Below are 14,049 nucleotides of genomic sequence, written 5' to 3' on the forward strand. Positions count from 1 at the left end.
GCGCCCCTAAAGATTTTTTTAAACAATTCATTTGCCCTTCAATTTTTTATATATGTACATCTATATTAGAAATTACATGATGAATTATAACACCAATTTTTTAATGTTTATTTATTTTTTAGAGAGAGCAAGTAGAGGAGGAGCACAGAGAGAGGGAGACACAGAATCCAAAGCAGGCTCTAGGCTCTGAGCTATCAGCACAGAGCCCAACGCAGGGCTGGAACCCACAAACTGTGAGATCATGACCTGAGCAGAAGTCGGAGGCTTAACTAGCTGAGCCACCCAAGTGCCCCAACATTAATTCTTTATATTGACAACGAGATAATCATAGAATGCCAGAACTGTGGCTCATTTTCATTCTATAAAACCACTTAATAGGATTGACTTGAATTTTCCAAAAACTAAACTAAATTAAAAATTTCATCTTTACTGGGATAATTTTGATTTGTGATTTTATGAGTCATTGATTATCATTTACCTTGACCCTCATGCAAGCAAGGGGGTCTGCTACAACTCAACTCTGCTGTTGCAGCATGAAAGTAGCTATAAACAAATTGTAAATAAATATGTGCGGCTATGTTCCAACAAAACTTTATTTACAAAAATGATTTGTTTGTCTGTTGCTTCACGTGTAAGACATTTTTTCGAACGATGATTAACAAAACATGGTCTTTGATCGGCCCTGAGCAATGATCGGTTGTCACATCGGACTATCCTCTCCCCTGAATATTAATATTTGAAGAAGATCAATTCTGATGAAGTCATCAACAAACTGCAGAAGTTAAGGATCAGAATTAGAGACTCATGTTCTTCATCGCTGTGCTAGAACAATGGATAAAAGCATTTTCCCTTTTTCATAAAAAAAAACAGTTAATACATTAAAAGTATTAATTACTTTTCTTCTTTTTACCATCCTCCTCTTTTCCATTATCCTGCTTTAAGGATAATGGGTTCTTTTTATGGGTTCTAGGTCTATGAATTGAATCAGGTCTCAGAAGTGGTTAAGAAGCTAGGATTCTCGATCATGATAACTCAAGCCAGATCTGAGAGGATCTTGGTAGACTACCTCTGATAAAATCCTAGAAGCTTCCGCTTTGTTGAAAGTGTCTCCTGAGAGCAGGTCTTGTTAAGAAGAACAGAATGTTCTAGCCTCTTCTTTTTTTTTTTTTTTTTTTTTTTTTTTTAGTGTTTTATTTATTTTTGAGAGAGAGAGAGAGAGAGAGGCGGGGGAAGGGGCAGAGAGAGAGGAGAACAGAGGATCTGAAGTGGGTTTTTGCTGACAGCAGCAAGCTGGATGTGGGGCTCGAGCTCACAAACCATGAGATCATAACCTGAGCCAAAGTTGGATGCTCAGCCGACTGAGCCACCCAGGCGCCCCTGTTCTGGCCTCATTTTCCCTTCTCCTTGTTGGAAGCACCAGGGGACTTTTCTCTCAGATTCACTCTGAGGACCTGGTAGAACTCCTAAAGGTAAACGCCCATGACTGGGTCTTCCTGGAGTTTTTATCTCCACACTGAGCTTCCAGAAATTCTCCAGTTACTTTGGTTGCCCTGTGCTGACCCTGGTTCGCACAGAGATTTCAGCTCATGGTTTCTTCGCAGATGAGATGTGATGCCCTGGGTCTGCCTGTCAGTCTTTCCCATTCTGGGGCTAGCAATTGGTCCTGTGATCTCACTTCTCTGACAAATTTAAGAAGAGTTGTTGATTTTTCAGTTGGTCTAGCTTTTTACTAGTGAGGATAAAGTGGGGCTTCTAATCTCCTTAAACGCCTGCCCAGAAACCATAGGTCCGGTCCTTTTCTCCTTTTCTTTTGCCATATATTAATTTTATTTTTTATTGAAAAAACCTTGACCGGCCTGATTACAATCAAAGAAAATTTTCACTCTCTGTGCTTCTTTTCTGGCTTTTATTATTCCTTTCATTTCATGAAGGTTTCCTGAAAATAATCTTATCGCATAGAGGAAGGGGATTTGAAACACAAAATTATCCACTCTGGGCAGTGGTGTCCTGGAGCCAGCTTGCGCTGGCTCATAAAAGGCCATCATGAAGTTTCTTTCCACTTCTGTGTTCAGTGATGTCATGTGGATAGCTCGGAATCAGCCGCAGTGGTTGTGTTTACACCATGGAAACCTGCAAGCATGACATATCAGGGCTCCCCCGTCCCCTGCCTGAGAGGGTTGGCTGTTAAATATTTACCAGGACACCTCTGACTCTGGGTGTCAAATATGCTAGGTACACCCCTGACCTTCAGGACATGCGTAGGCCCAGGGGTCTCGATACCCCTTTTACGTCGTGATGGAATGTTGCAAGCCATGCTCAATTTCATGGTCTGGTGAAGCAGATAACGCCCAGCTAATAGAAGGAAACACGGGACGTGTAATCATCTGACATCTTCTGGTTGGGGATACCATTTCTCTACCAGCCCCCCCACCCCCCGCAAAAAAAGAATACTTTTTTGCTGAACAAATCATAACTTTATTTCCAAATCTTAGGGATTCTGCTGATTCTCTAATCAATGATCTACTAAAGAAACGTAGCACCATGGGATCTACTGGATTATAAAACCCAAAGAGCACAGCCACTTACATCATAGCCTGGACCAGTTTAAGAGCCTTCTCTTGCTCTGAGCCCCGCTCCAAAGTGGACATCTTCTGGTTTACTCAGTAAATGAATCAGAAAATCTCCACCAACCATTGTGTTCGGTTATTTCTATGCTCCTTCCAAAGCCCAAATGAGTTCACAAAGCATCATACCTCCTTCTTTGCAGAGGGGATAGAGTGAGTCAGTTTCTCTTTCTCTTTGAAGCAAATACCCCAATATGTCCCAGACACCAGAACCCCAGAAACTTTGGTGATCTCCAGACACCAGAACCCCAGACACCAGAGCCCTAGAAACTTCAGCAAGGACCAAGTCCTTGCATTTTTATGGGATATATTGCCTGTCTTGTAGCACACATGTATCTTCCAAAAGCACGTCAACACCTGTTACTTTCTACCTTTCTACTTTCCATGACCCGCTAGCCGCTAGCTTGACATCAGCAATGTCGCAGGCTAGCATTACACCCGTGTGGGGTGATGAGACAATCAGAGCAATTGTGCCGCAGAGACAGAAGACAGATATAATCCAGAGAGCAGATCATGAAGATATATTGCTGTCCTTTTAAGGTGGATCCTAACTACGTCCTTTCTTCAGTGCAGAATTACCTGCTAAGGGGCCCAGGTCACTGGCATAGGCTAGAAGGAAGATCCACATTACTGTAAGGTCCTGCTTTAAGGTAAATGGGTTCTTTTCAAGGCTTGTGGGTCCGCCCACGGGGCAGAAGTGATTAAGGAAGTTAAGTGACTCACTTAAGATCACACAGCTACTGGGGCGCCTGGGTGGCGCAGTCGGTTAAGCGTCCGACTTCAGCCAGGTCACGATCTCGCGGTCCATGAGTTCGAGCCCCGCGTCGGGCTCTGGGCTGATGGCTCAGAGCCTGGAGCCTGTTTCCGATTCTGTGTCTCCCTCTCTCTCTGCCCCTCGCCCGTTCATGCTCTGTCTCTCTCTGTCCCAAAAATAAATAAACGTTGAAAAAAAAAAAAATTTTAAAAAAAAAAGATCACACAGCTACTAAGTGACAGAGGGGGTCCTGAGTCCACGCGGCCTGATTCCAGGGCCCATGCTCTACCGCCTTGCCTCCCTTCCTGCTCTCCTGCTCCTTCCTTCCTCCACCTATTCAGGTCTGTCTGGCCCTGCGTGGGGTGGGTGGTGCCTCCACCGTGAGTTTGGAAGATTCCATGCTGAGAGCTTTGCCTACCTTTTAAAAGTTAATTCTCTCAACACTCCTGGGAGGCAGCTTCCATTATCCCTGATGTTCCAGATGGGGGCTCTGAAGCTCCGACAAGCTAACTAGCTGCGTGTGCATGGCGTAAGCCTACAGAAGGACCCACCATAGTGCTTACACTCGATCTCACCAGCCGGTTAAGAAGATCAAAAGGGAAAGTGTCTGTGGTAGTTCTTTGAAAAGTTAGCCTCCCCTGGTATTTAGGAAAAACCCGCTCTGGGGGGGGGGGGCATCTGGGAGGCACAGTCGGTTGAGCGCTCCGACTCTTGATTTCGGCTCAGCTCGTGATCCCAGGGTTGTGGGATCGAGCCCCGCATCGAGCTCCACGCCGAGTGTGACGTTTGCTTGAGATTCTCTTTCTCTCCCTCTGCTCCTCCCCAACTCCCATGCACACGCGCACGCTCTAATTGAAACAAATAAGTTAAATACATACATACATGCATACATAGGTATTAAAAAAAAAAAGTTTTGTTCTTCCTGTGTAGGGAGAAACTCAGCTCTTCCCTACTATGTCTCTCTTCCCTGCCTCTGCTTCAGCACTCACACAGCACGCTTCCCTTGACGTTTCTGGTCACCCAATGTGAGGGGGTTATTCCCACAACGAGCAATTCTTTGAGACACCTGCTGGGTGTCTTACGATTGACCCACGAGCTATAGATTGGGGGTTCCAATGACCCCTCCTTGGGTTTGAATAATGGGTGAGGGGGGCTCACAGAACTCAGAAACGCTGACTTACTTTTACCGCTTTATTGTAAAAGGATATGAGAAGGGACACAGATGAACATCCACATGGGACATCCAGACCCAAGAGGGCAGGGTAGGTGGGAAGGGGCGTGGAGCTTCTCTGCCCCCTTTGGCCCCACCACCTTCCCAGCAACTCCACGAGCTCGCCAGCCGGGAAGCTCTCCGAACCTTCTACTTTGGGGATTTTATAGAGGCTTCATCACGTGTCTGCATGATCAATCGTGAGCTCCGTTTTCCGCCCTTCTCCCTCATCAACAGAATGCGGGGGAAGGGGAAGTTTCAACTGCCAAGCTCCTAACCAGGGCTTCTTCTTTCTGGTGACCAGCCCTGATCTAAGAGCCCACACCAAGTCTCCTTATTAGAACACAGACACTTGCTAACACCCAGGAAATTACAAGGGTTTCAGGAGCTCAGCGTCAGGCACCGGGGGCAGAGGCCCATCCATGTTTTCTATGATCTGGTACTGTTGGAGGATTTTTTTTTTTTCAACGTTTATTTATTTTTGGGACAGAGAGAGACAGAGCATGAACGGGGGAGGGGCAGAGAGAGGGAGACACAGAATCGGAAACAGGCTCCAGGCTCTGAGCCATCAGCCCAGAGCCTGACGCGGGGCTCGAACTCACGGACCGTGAGATCGTGACCTGGCTGAAGTCGGACGCTTAACCGACTGCGCCACCCAGGCGCCCCTGTTGGAGGATTTTTTTACCTCAAAACCCGAGCTCCTTTGTCTCACCACTTCGAAGAACGAAGAGGTGGACACCAAACGGTAGCAGGCCAAAGTTTATTAGAGTAGAAGATCAGAAAGGGAGAATGGTAGGAAAGCTCTCTTTACAGAGAGGGGACATTTGAAAGGGAACGCCCCTGACTGTAGGCAAGCGCCCTTGTTTTCTGAGGTTCTGGTCAGCCCTCCCTCCCTTCGCCTGTTCCTTCTCGGGTTCTACCCTTATTGGCTGGATCGCTCTACGTGCTGGGTTGTCCATTCCTGATCGGCTGGTTTCCATCGTATGAGGGGTGATCTCTGGCCATACCGTTCCTTGTGGTTCAGACATTTTATGGGCTACTACTTATTTTTAGCTAGGCCTTTCGTCAAATTCCTGAGGGAAACCTGAGGACACGTAGGGGGGTATCTGTTACATTCTTAACAGGAACCTTATGCCCGAGGGGTTTGCTGTGGTCAGAAGCTCTCAGCATTGTTCCAAAATATGTGTTTTGCCCCACCCAGGGCCCTCAGGTCCTAACCTTTCCCTCTCAGCCTACTGAATCCTACCTTTTCCTATCATAATACCTGGTACAATATAAAAGTAACTGTCTATGGTACTGTCCATTGCAGCTTTTGGCTTGGTGGTTTAGCAAACCCTGGTGAATACTCTGTCGGAGGGGTCTTTCCCTATCACTCGGGAACGGGTGACCAGACTCCACATATGGTAGGTGCCTCACAACTTAAAGAGAGCAGCCAAAAACTGAGGCCAGAGTCTTGCTGTCAAGGTTGACCCACTAATGGAAGCTCTGGGCCCACGACCCTCACACGCCACCCTCTGCTCACCCCAGTCGTATGAGGAGAAGGCCAGGCAAGGGGGGAGAGGACAGGATCCAGGGCTGTGGAGTTGGTGGGAGGAAGGGTTTGTGGTAGAATGTTTTTCCTTCCCCTCCCCATAGAGAAGGAGGTTGCCCCTCGTGAGGGTTGATTTTACACGGGTCGCCCAGAGAGCTGTCAAAACATTATTTCTGGGTGTGTCTGCGAGGGCGTTTCCAGAAGAGATTAACATTTGAATGGGTGGCCTGAGTAGAAAGATCACCCTCCCCAACACGTGTGCATCATCCAGTGTGCTGAGGGCCTGAATAGAACAAAATGGCGGATTCAGAACAAAATGTGCTCTTTCTTTTTAAAAAAAAATTTTTTGGGGTGCCTGGGTGGCGCAGTCGGTTAAGCATCCGACTTCAGCCAGGTCACGATCTCGCGGTCCGTGAGTTCGAGCCCCGCGTCAGGCTCTGGGCTGACATCTCAGAGCCTGGAGCCTGTTTCCGATTCTGTGTCTCCCTCTCTCTCTGCCCCTCCCCCGTTCATGCTCTGTCTCTCTCTGTCCCAAAAATAAATAAATGTTGAAAAAAAAAATTAAAAAAAAAATTTTTTTTAATGTTTTATTTTTGACACAGAGAGAGAGAGACAGAGCATGAGCAGGGGAGGGGCAGAGAGAGAGGGAAACAACAGAATCCGAAGCAGGCTCCAGGCTCAGCGCTGTCAGCACAGAGCCCGATGTGGGGCTCGAACTCACGGACCGTGAGATCATGACCTGAGCTGAAGCCGGACGCTCAACCGACTGAGCCACCCAGGTGCCCCCAAAATGTGCTCTTTCTGAGTGAGCTGAGACCTCGGAGCTCCTGGCTCTCAGGCCTTCGGACTGGAACTGACTACACCACCAGCTTTCCCAGGTCTCCAGCTTACCATGGGGCATCTTGGCTTCCATAATCATGGGACCCAATTCCTGTAGTAAGGGAGGGATGTGAGGGAAAAGGAATTGTCCTCTGGAAAACACCATGCATTGGGCTGACGGCCACCGCCTCAGCTTACTGCCAGGACAGACCGAATTGGGGAGGCCTCCAGAACCTAGGTTCAGGTTCTTGGGGCAACTCCTCCCCTCTGTCCTTCTCTCCTGTCCCATCCTTAGGGTAGCCATATCCTGGAGCCAGGGTGGGTGAGGCAGGAGGGAGAATGTGTCTCAGAAGAGGCCATATCCTCTCCCAACTTATCCTCCCAGCTCCAAGGTCAAATCTCAGATGCATGGAAGGTTTAAATGATTTTTTAAATGTTTATTTATTTCTGAGAGAGAGAGAAAGAGAGAGAGAGAGTGAGTGGAGGAGGGGCAGAGAGAGAAAGGGAGACACAGAATGTGAAGCAGGATCCAGGCTCTGAGCTGTCAGGACAGAGCCCGACGCAGGGCTTAAACTCACGAACCTCGAGATCCTGACCTGAGTCAAAGTTGGACACTTAACCGACTGAGCCACCCGGGCGCCCCTTAAATATCTTTCAACAACCAACAGTAGTTTGATCTGCTTGCTATGTTGTTCAGGATGCAACAAAACTGGCTTGCACTCAGCGGTGGGTGACAGAGGCTAATGTCTCCGAATGCACCCTCCTCCACTAAACTCCCCCTCAGATAATCTAGAAGGCGGCCATCCCAGGCGGACACTGCTTCCCATGGTCCTTGAGGGGACGCGACAGGGAGGGAGTACCAGGGTCCCGGCTCCCCACCCCACCGCACCACTGCCTGTGATCCCGGTCCTGCAGTCAGTGCTGAGAGGAAATGAGCGATGCTGACTCACAGCCCGATGACAGCTCTCCCCCTCCCCGGTGACAGCGACCAGATGGTGAAGCCCTGTCCTGAGACCACCAGGCGCTCGCAGCCTGAACATGCCTGTCCATCACAGACAAGCAAATTAGCCGTGCGAGGCTGCTGTTTTCGGGGCCGGTTAGTTAAGTCAGGGCTCTGGTCCTCCTTGCCGGCTATCGGTCCCTCAGAGATGGGTTTGGAAAACAGAACGAACCACCTTCCCCAGGAAGCACAGGCCCGGGTCAGAGGTTGGCGGGTTGGGAGGAATCTGCAGGCTCCTGCTGGTGTTTGCGGAGGCCGCGTGGCCCAATGCCCCGGACGTCACTGCCAGCACTGTGGCCACAGCCACCTGTAGTCAGTGGCTGAGGATGGAAACAAGGCCTCCCGCATTTAAACCCAGTGACGTCAGTCGGCCTGTTGATCTGCCGGGCAAGTCAGACGTGGTCCTCAGCAGCTTCTATCACTTCTGTCTCTAAGATCTGTGCGGGGTGGGGTGCAGGGGAGTACCCAGACAGGCTTTTCCCCAGCTCTGCCTCATTCCCAGATCCAGCCCTCCACTCCCTGCGGGACGCACACAAGGAGGGGCTCCAGGCCAGCCTAGGCCAAGCCCAGGATCGGAGTGGGTGTAGTGCAGGAGGTCAGAGACAGCCTGTAGCTGTCTCGGGAAGCTTCATATAAGAGACCGCGGAGTCCCAAAGAATGCTAAGACTCAGGGCTACTCGAGTCAGCAGGCCATGGCAGGCACGGGGAGGAACTTGCCACCACCAAGAGGGAGAGTCACTGATTTGGTTGACAGAACTTCATGGAGTCTCCTGCGTAAAGGTTCTGTGCTGCAGCTGGGGACCAGACCATGGAGGGTCAGCAAGGTTGTGCCCTCTGGAGCTTTTGGTCTAAGAAAACACACGGGACAGAGCAGCTCGGACCATCGGGGTGGTTCCAAACAAGCACCAGTGCGGGGTGGAGGTGGCCAGACGGCTACAGGCTGGACCTGCGTGTCTGGAAGTTTCCAGATGTGGCCCCACCTTCTTCCCTAGCATTTTCTGCTCTCCTTCCAGCCAGGGATGAATTCTTCCCACTCCACAGCGCAGTTCTTTGGTGCCTTGGCCAGTAACCCGTCCTCTGGACCCAGAATGCTCTTCCTTATCTCCGCCTGGCAAAGTCCTGCTTATCCTCAGCCTCTCTGTGAACCATCACCTTCCCTGGGCTCCTTGCCAGACTGCATGGAGGGCCCCTCCTCTGGTTTCTCCAGGACGGCCTGAGTGTAGCCAGGACATCAGACATTAATTCATGTTATCTTCACAATAACTCTATTAGGACACGTTATCATCTTCGTCTTACAGAGGAGGACATTGAGGCACAGAGAAGTGAAGTCAGTGGCCCAAAGTCACACAGCTCCTTCCTCTAAGTCTGACTCCCTTCCTGCCCAGGAGGGTCTCCAGACGCAGGCAGGCCTTCCCTGCCTTCACGGTGCTTTTCTGGGTCACAGTCCAAGGGATGTTTGTCCACCAAAAGAGTGTGCACTGGCCCATGAAACAAACAGCCATCCCAGAACCCCCCGCCCCCCAGGTCGGGGACCATGCCGGTCATGCAGGTCACATGACATTGCTTCTCCGTCCCTGGCTGCTACCCTCCCTTCCTAGAGAGAGGGGGAGGTGACAGCAGGGCATAGCCTCCAGCAGCACGAAAACAAACAGCATCAATCTCACCACCTCCCACAGTTCTCGGAACTGGATGCCCTTCTGGCTATCAAGCGTGAAGGAATTCTTTCAAGGCGGACCAGGGAGAGGCAAGAAAGATGTAGGCACCACGGAGTGACAATAGAAACATTCAGCAGTCCTCATAAACCATGCTCTGGGTCTTTGCCCGGCTGTCAGCCACCTTCACCCAGATGTCACCATGCATGGTCTGGACAGGCAGGTGGCCAGCCCCGTACCCAGGAACAAGGGAGGTGTGGGCACCAGCCCCCTCAGCCCACATGGCTTCCATTCTCAGAGTAAGCCAGCTTCTCCTTCTCTTTCTTAGGTCCCAAGGTCTGTTTCTCACTATGGCACCTTCCCAGATGCCTGCCTTCACAGAATTCTTGCAATTAGGCACATATCTCAGAGCCAATGTGATTTTAATCATATTTCTCCATAGGCTGGATGCCTCCCACTCCTGTCTTCCTCTGTTTTCCTTACAAATGCATCAACAACTGGTGAATGCACACACTCCACTGGCTCCTCAGTCTCTCTGCAAACACATGCAGGCACACACGGCTCACGCACAAGTACACACACACGTATGCACAGATATGCACACACGGGCTTAAGAGTTCTGACCCTCCCAGCACTTTTTTTTTTTTTTAGAGAGAGAGAGAGAGAAAGTGCATGCAAGCGGGGGTGGGGGGGGGGAAGGGCAGAGAGAGAGAGAGAGAATCCTAAGTAGGCTCCATGCTTAGCTTGGAGCCTGACTTGGGGCTCCCTCTCACCACCCTGGGACCATGACCCAAGCTGAAATCAAGAGTCAGACACTCACCCAACAAGCCACCCAGGCGCCCCCTTCCCAATACTTTTGGTGGGTCCATTCTTGACACAGAGCTCTTCACAGGAAGACGGGGATGAGGACATTTTGGAGAACGGCTCTCCATTGGTCATAGATGTCTTCCCCAGAAGCCACGGCTTCCCCATTCTGCAAACGCGGAGTTCAAGGTGCCAGCAACAGGAAGGCCATCACGGCTATGACTGGTCAGAATTAGGTTCAGCCAATAAATGCAGCTTCAACCGGTGTTTCTCAAACTTTCACAGGCACACAAATCACGTGGGGATCTTCTTAAACTGAGGTTGTTGACTGAGTAGGTCTGGGTGGGACACACATTTCTTTTTCTTTTTCTTTTTTTTTTTAAGATTTTATTTATTTTTTTTTTAATTTTTTTTTCAACGTTTATTTATTTTTGGGACAGAGAGAGACAGAGCATGAACGGGGGAGGCGCAGAGAGAGAGGGAGACACAGAATCGGAAGCAGGCTCCAGGCTCTGAGCCATCAGCCCAGAGCTTGACGCGGGGCTCGAACTCACGGACCGTGAGATCGTGACCTGGCTGAAGTCGGACGCTTAACCGACTGCGCCACCCAGGCGCCCCTTAAGATTTTATTTTTAAGTCATCTCCAACCCAACCCTAAGGTCAAGAGTTGCATGCTCCACCAACAGACCCCAGGCTGACGCCCCCAGAATATACATTTCTAACAAGATCCTAGGAGATACCAGTGATTACTGGAGCTCCAGCTATGATACTGTGTTTCATCCAGCTTCTTTCTCAGAGGCAAGAACTCACAGAAAAAGAGCTTGGCCCCTCCCTATAAGAGTGCATCGGATTTTCTGTTAACTTCCCACCAGCCACAAGGGAGCCACATGGCCTCACCTTTGCCCATCTGTAAAGGAGGCTGGGAAATGATCTTGTGTGTCAGTTACCATGTGCCCTGCTGAACATTGGGAGTTCTGTTACTGAGGAATTAGGTAAGGGGCACTGAGAGTCAGCAATCTCCGACAGATAGCAAGCTGAGGTGAAAACACAGACATTTCTGAGCCCTTGTCGGCAGGGAGCAGACGTCTGGCCCCTTGGGCTTCTGCCCACAACCTCTGAGTCCTCCTTAAGACAAGTCTGATGATATGCCAAGCACTGCCTGGGCAATCTCAGACACCGGTCAAGCCTCAGGCACTGGGGGCAAGTGACCAGGTTCAAATCTTGGTTCTACTACTTACTGGCCAAATAGTCTTGGGCAAGTGACTTCAACGCTCTGTGCCTCAGTTTCCCCATACATAAAACGCGCATAATGCTAATCTCTCTCTCCAAGTGTTGGTGTGCGGAAAATGAGCAGAGCTTGTATAGAGTGAGCATTCAACAAACACCAGCTTCAGTGAGGAAAGGAGGCCATGCTACCTCTCTGTGTCAGCCCGTCTTGGATCACGCCCTGTGCGACGCCGCATGCCCAGAAGAGAAGGGGGGGAGACTCGAGGCCATCCCGGAGGAGCTGACAACCCTTAAGCTGAATTAATGACCGTGAAGCGATGCATTGGAAGACCAGGCATGTATTTGCAGATGATCTCGGTTTCCTAAGAAAGCCTCCGGACGATTTTCTTCCAAATTGTCTTTTAATGGGTTTTTGACTGAATCACTGAATTCTAATCATACCACGGTAGCTGTGTAATGGATCACCTCGGCCGGGTTGAACTCCATACCCCAGGGGTCCTTTTCTTGTGTGTTTCTGCTGGAGGTGGCCACAGGGGGGTCGTCCCAGGAGAGCGCAGGTGGGGAAAGGAAGGAGGCGGAGGTCATTCCGTGGCAGACGCAGTAAAAGTATGCAGTGCTGATCTGCTGACTTCCCTCCCCCGCAGCTGGGGCCTGAGGGCCACGTTGGAGGAGGGCTCCCGGCTCCTGCTGGATTCCCTTGTCTCCAAGGTCAGAGGCAGCGAGAACCGGGCTCCGGTTTTGGTCTCATCCTGAGGGGATTCCAGTGCCTACGCCCTTGGGGTCCCAGCCTGCTCTCACTGCTGCCCCCGTAGGCTCCAAGCTCCAACATCAGACCTGGAGATGGTTACCCAGCTCCCAGCGTTGGTGCAAGCCAATATTCCTGAATAAATTATCTATCTGTGTATCTATCATTTGTCTAACATCTCACACTCTTCCACTAGTTTCGCTGCAGTGGTTCTGTGGTCGAACCCCCGACTGACACGCATACGGTCAGAAATGCAGAGGAACTTTCCTGTCGCTCAGTCCCCTATTTCACAGCTGGGAGAAGTGAGGCCCAGAAAAGTGAAATGCTTTACGTGAGGCCACCCTTCAAGCCAGCGACCAAGGAAGGGCCAGAACCTGCTCTCCTGACCCCCGCTCCTGTGCCCTTTGCGCAGACGTCTCCAACCACATTCACGTGGTCACACGGCAGAACGTTCTGGGCCCCTCCTGCCTTCCAGCTGCCAGGCCTGGGGTTGGTGTAGGGCCAATTCCTATGTGGGGCTGCCCTCAAGCTGCCCACAGTCAGGTGGGAGGCAGGGAAGCCTTCAGACAATGCTGACAGGGGGTGACAAGTGCCCCAGGGGGCGGGCACTGATCTTCTCTGAGGACACTCTGGGAAGAGCTCTCCACTATCTTGGCCCAAGAATGAAGCGGCACACTGACAGCTCCCGGCAAGTGCCAGCCCTGAACTGTCCTGGGGGGTGCCTCTCCCTGCTGCCCTCCCCTCCTCTGCGGGGCCTGGCATCCTCCGGCCCTCCCTGTCCTGTGCTACCTGCTCCCCCCCCACCCCCCACCAGACCCCTACCTCCTGAGCATCCCTTTGGTGCTAAAGGCTCTGTGTCCTACCAAGTGAATAGAGTGAGGAGCCTGGGAGGGGTTGCTGGAGCCCCCCACCCTCTCCTCTTCTGCCAGAGGCAGTGCTTAGCAGGAGGCATACTTCAAGGTACTGTCTTCAACAAACCCTTCTGGAGGCTGCCTTGGGCTCGCCATTGTCCTCCTCCCTGGGGATCCAGAAGCTCACTAAGCCCCAGGCCTGGCCTGCCCCCACCCACTGTGGCCCGCAGAGCCTGGCCTCAAGTGTGAGAAACACCATGACTGGCATTTCTGAATACGGAGGTGCTTCCTGGCCTGAGGACTCCCGGAAACACAGCGACCCCAGGAAGCCGGCCTGGCTGCCCTCACCAAACCTCAGGTCACACCAAAGCACTCTGGAGAACAAACAATGTGCTGGTTCCGTGACTGATGTGGGGAAGGCAGAAGGGGGTGGCCGTGGGGAGGGACAGGACCGAAGTTACTTGTCCCTGTTTACTCCCTGCCGAGCCAGAAACTCTCTGAACTTACTGGAAAGCTCCTGTGACTTTGTTTTCCTGCAATGATACAAAAACAGGTTGGACTTCTCCAGTATTTACTCGAAGACTTAATTACCTAATTATGAGCTGGGTTGCCTGGCAGGCTCGCAAGGGTAAAGGTGGGGCAAACGCATCCACTTCTCACCTGGGCCCCTGAGAAGTCCTGGGATGGGGGCTCCTCCACCCAAGACAGGAGCAACCCGGGGGGAGGGGGCCGAGTTGAAACCGGCAGAGTCCTGGCTACGGAATAGGACAGAGTTGGCAGAATGCTGTGCGGCCTTGAGCAGCTTGCCTAACCTCTCTGAACCACTGTCTTC

Source organism: Lynx rufus, unplaced genomic scaffold, assembly GCF_022079265.1.
Source record: "Lynx rufus isolate CCGP_SWC_20201006 ecotype Redwood Valley unplaced genomic scaffold, mLynRuf1.p SCAF_2, whole genome shotgun sequence".
Classification (NCBI taxonomy): Eukaryota; Metazoa; Chordata; class Mammalia; order Carnivora; family Felidae; genus Lynx; species Lynx rufus.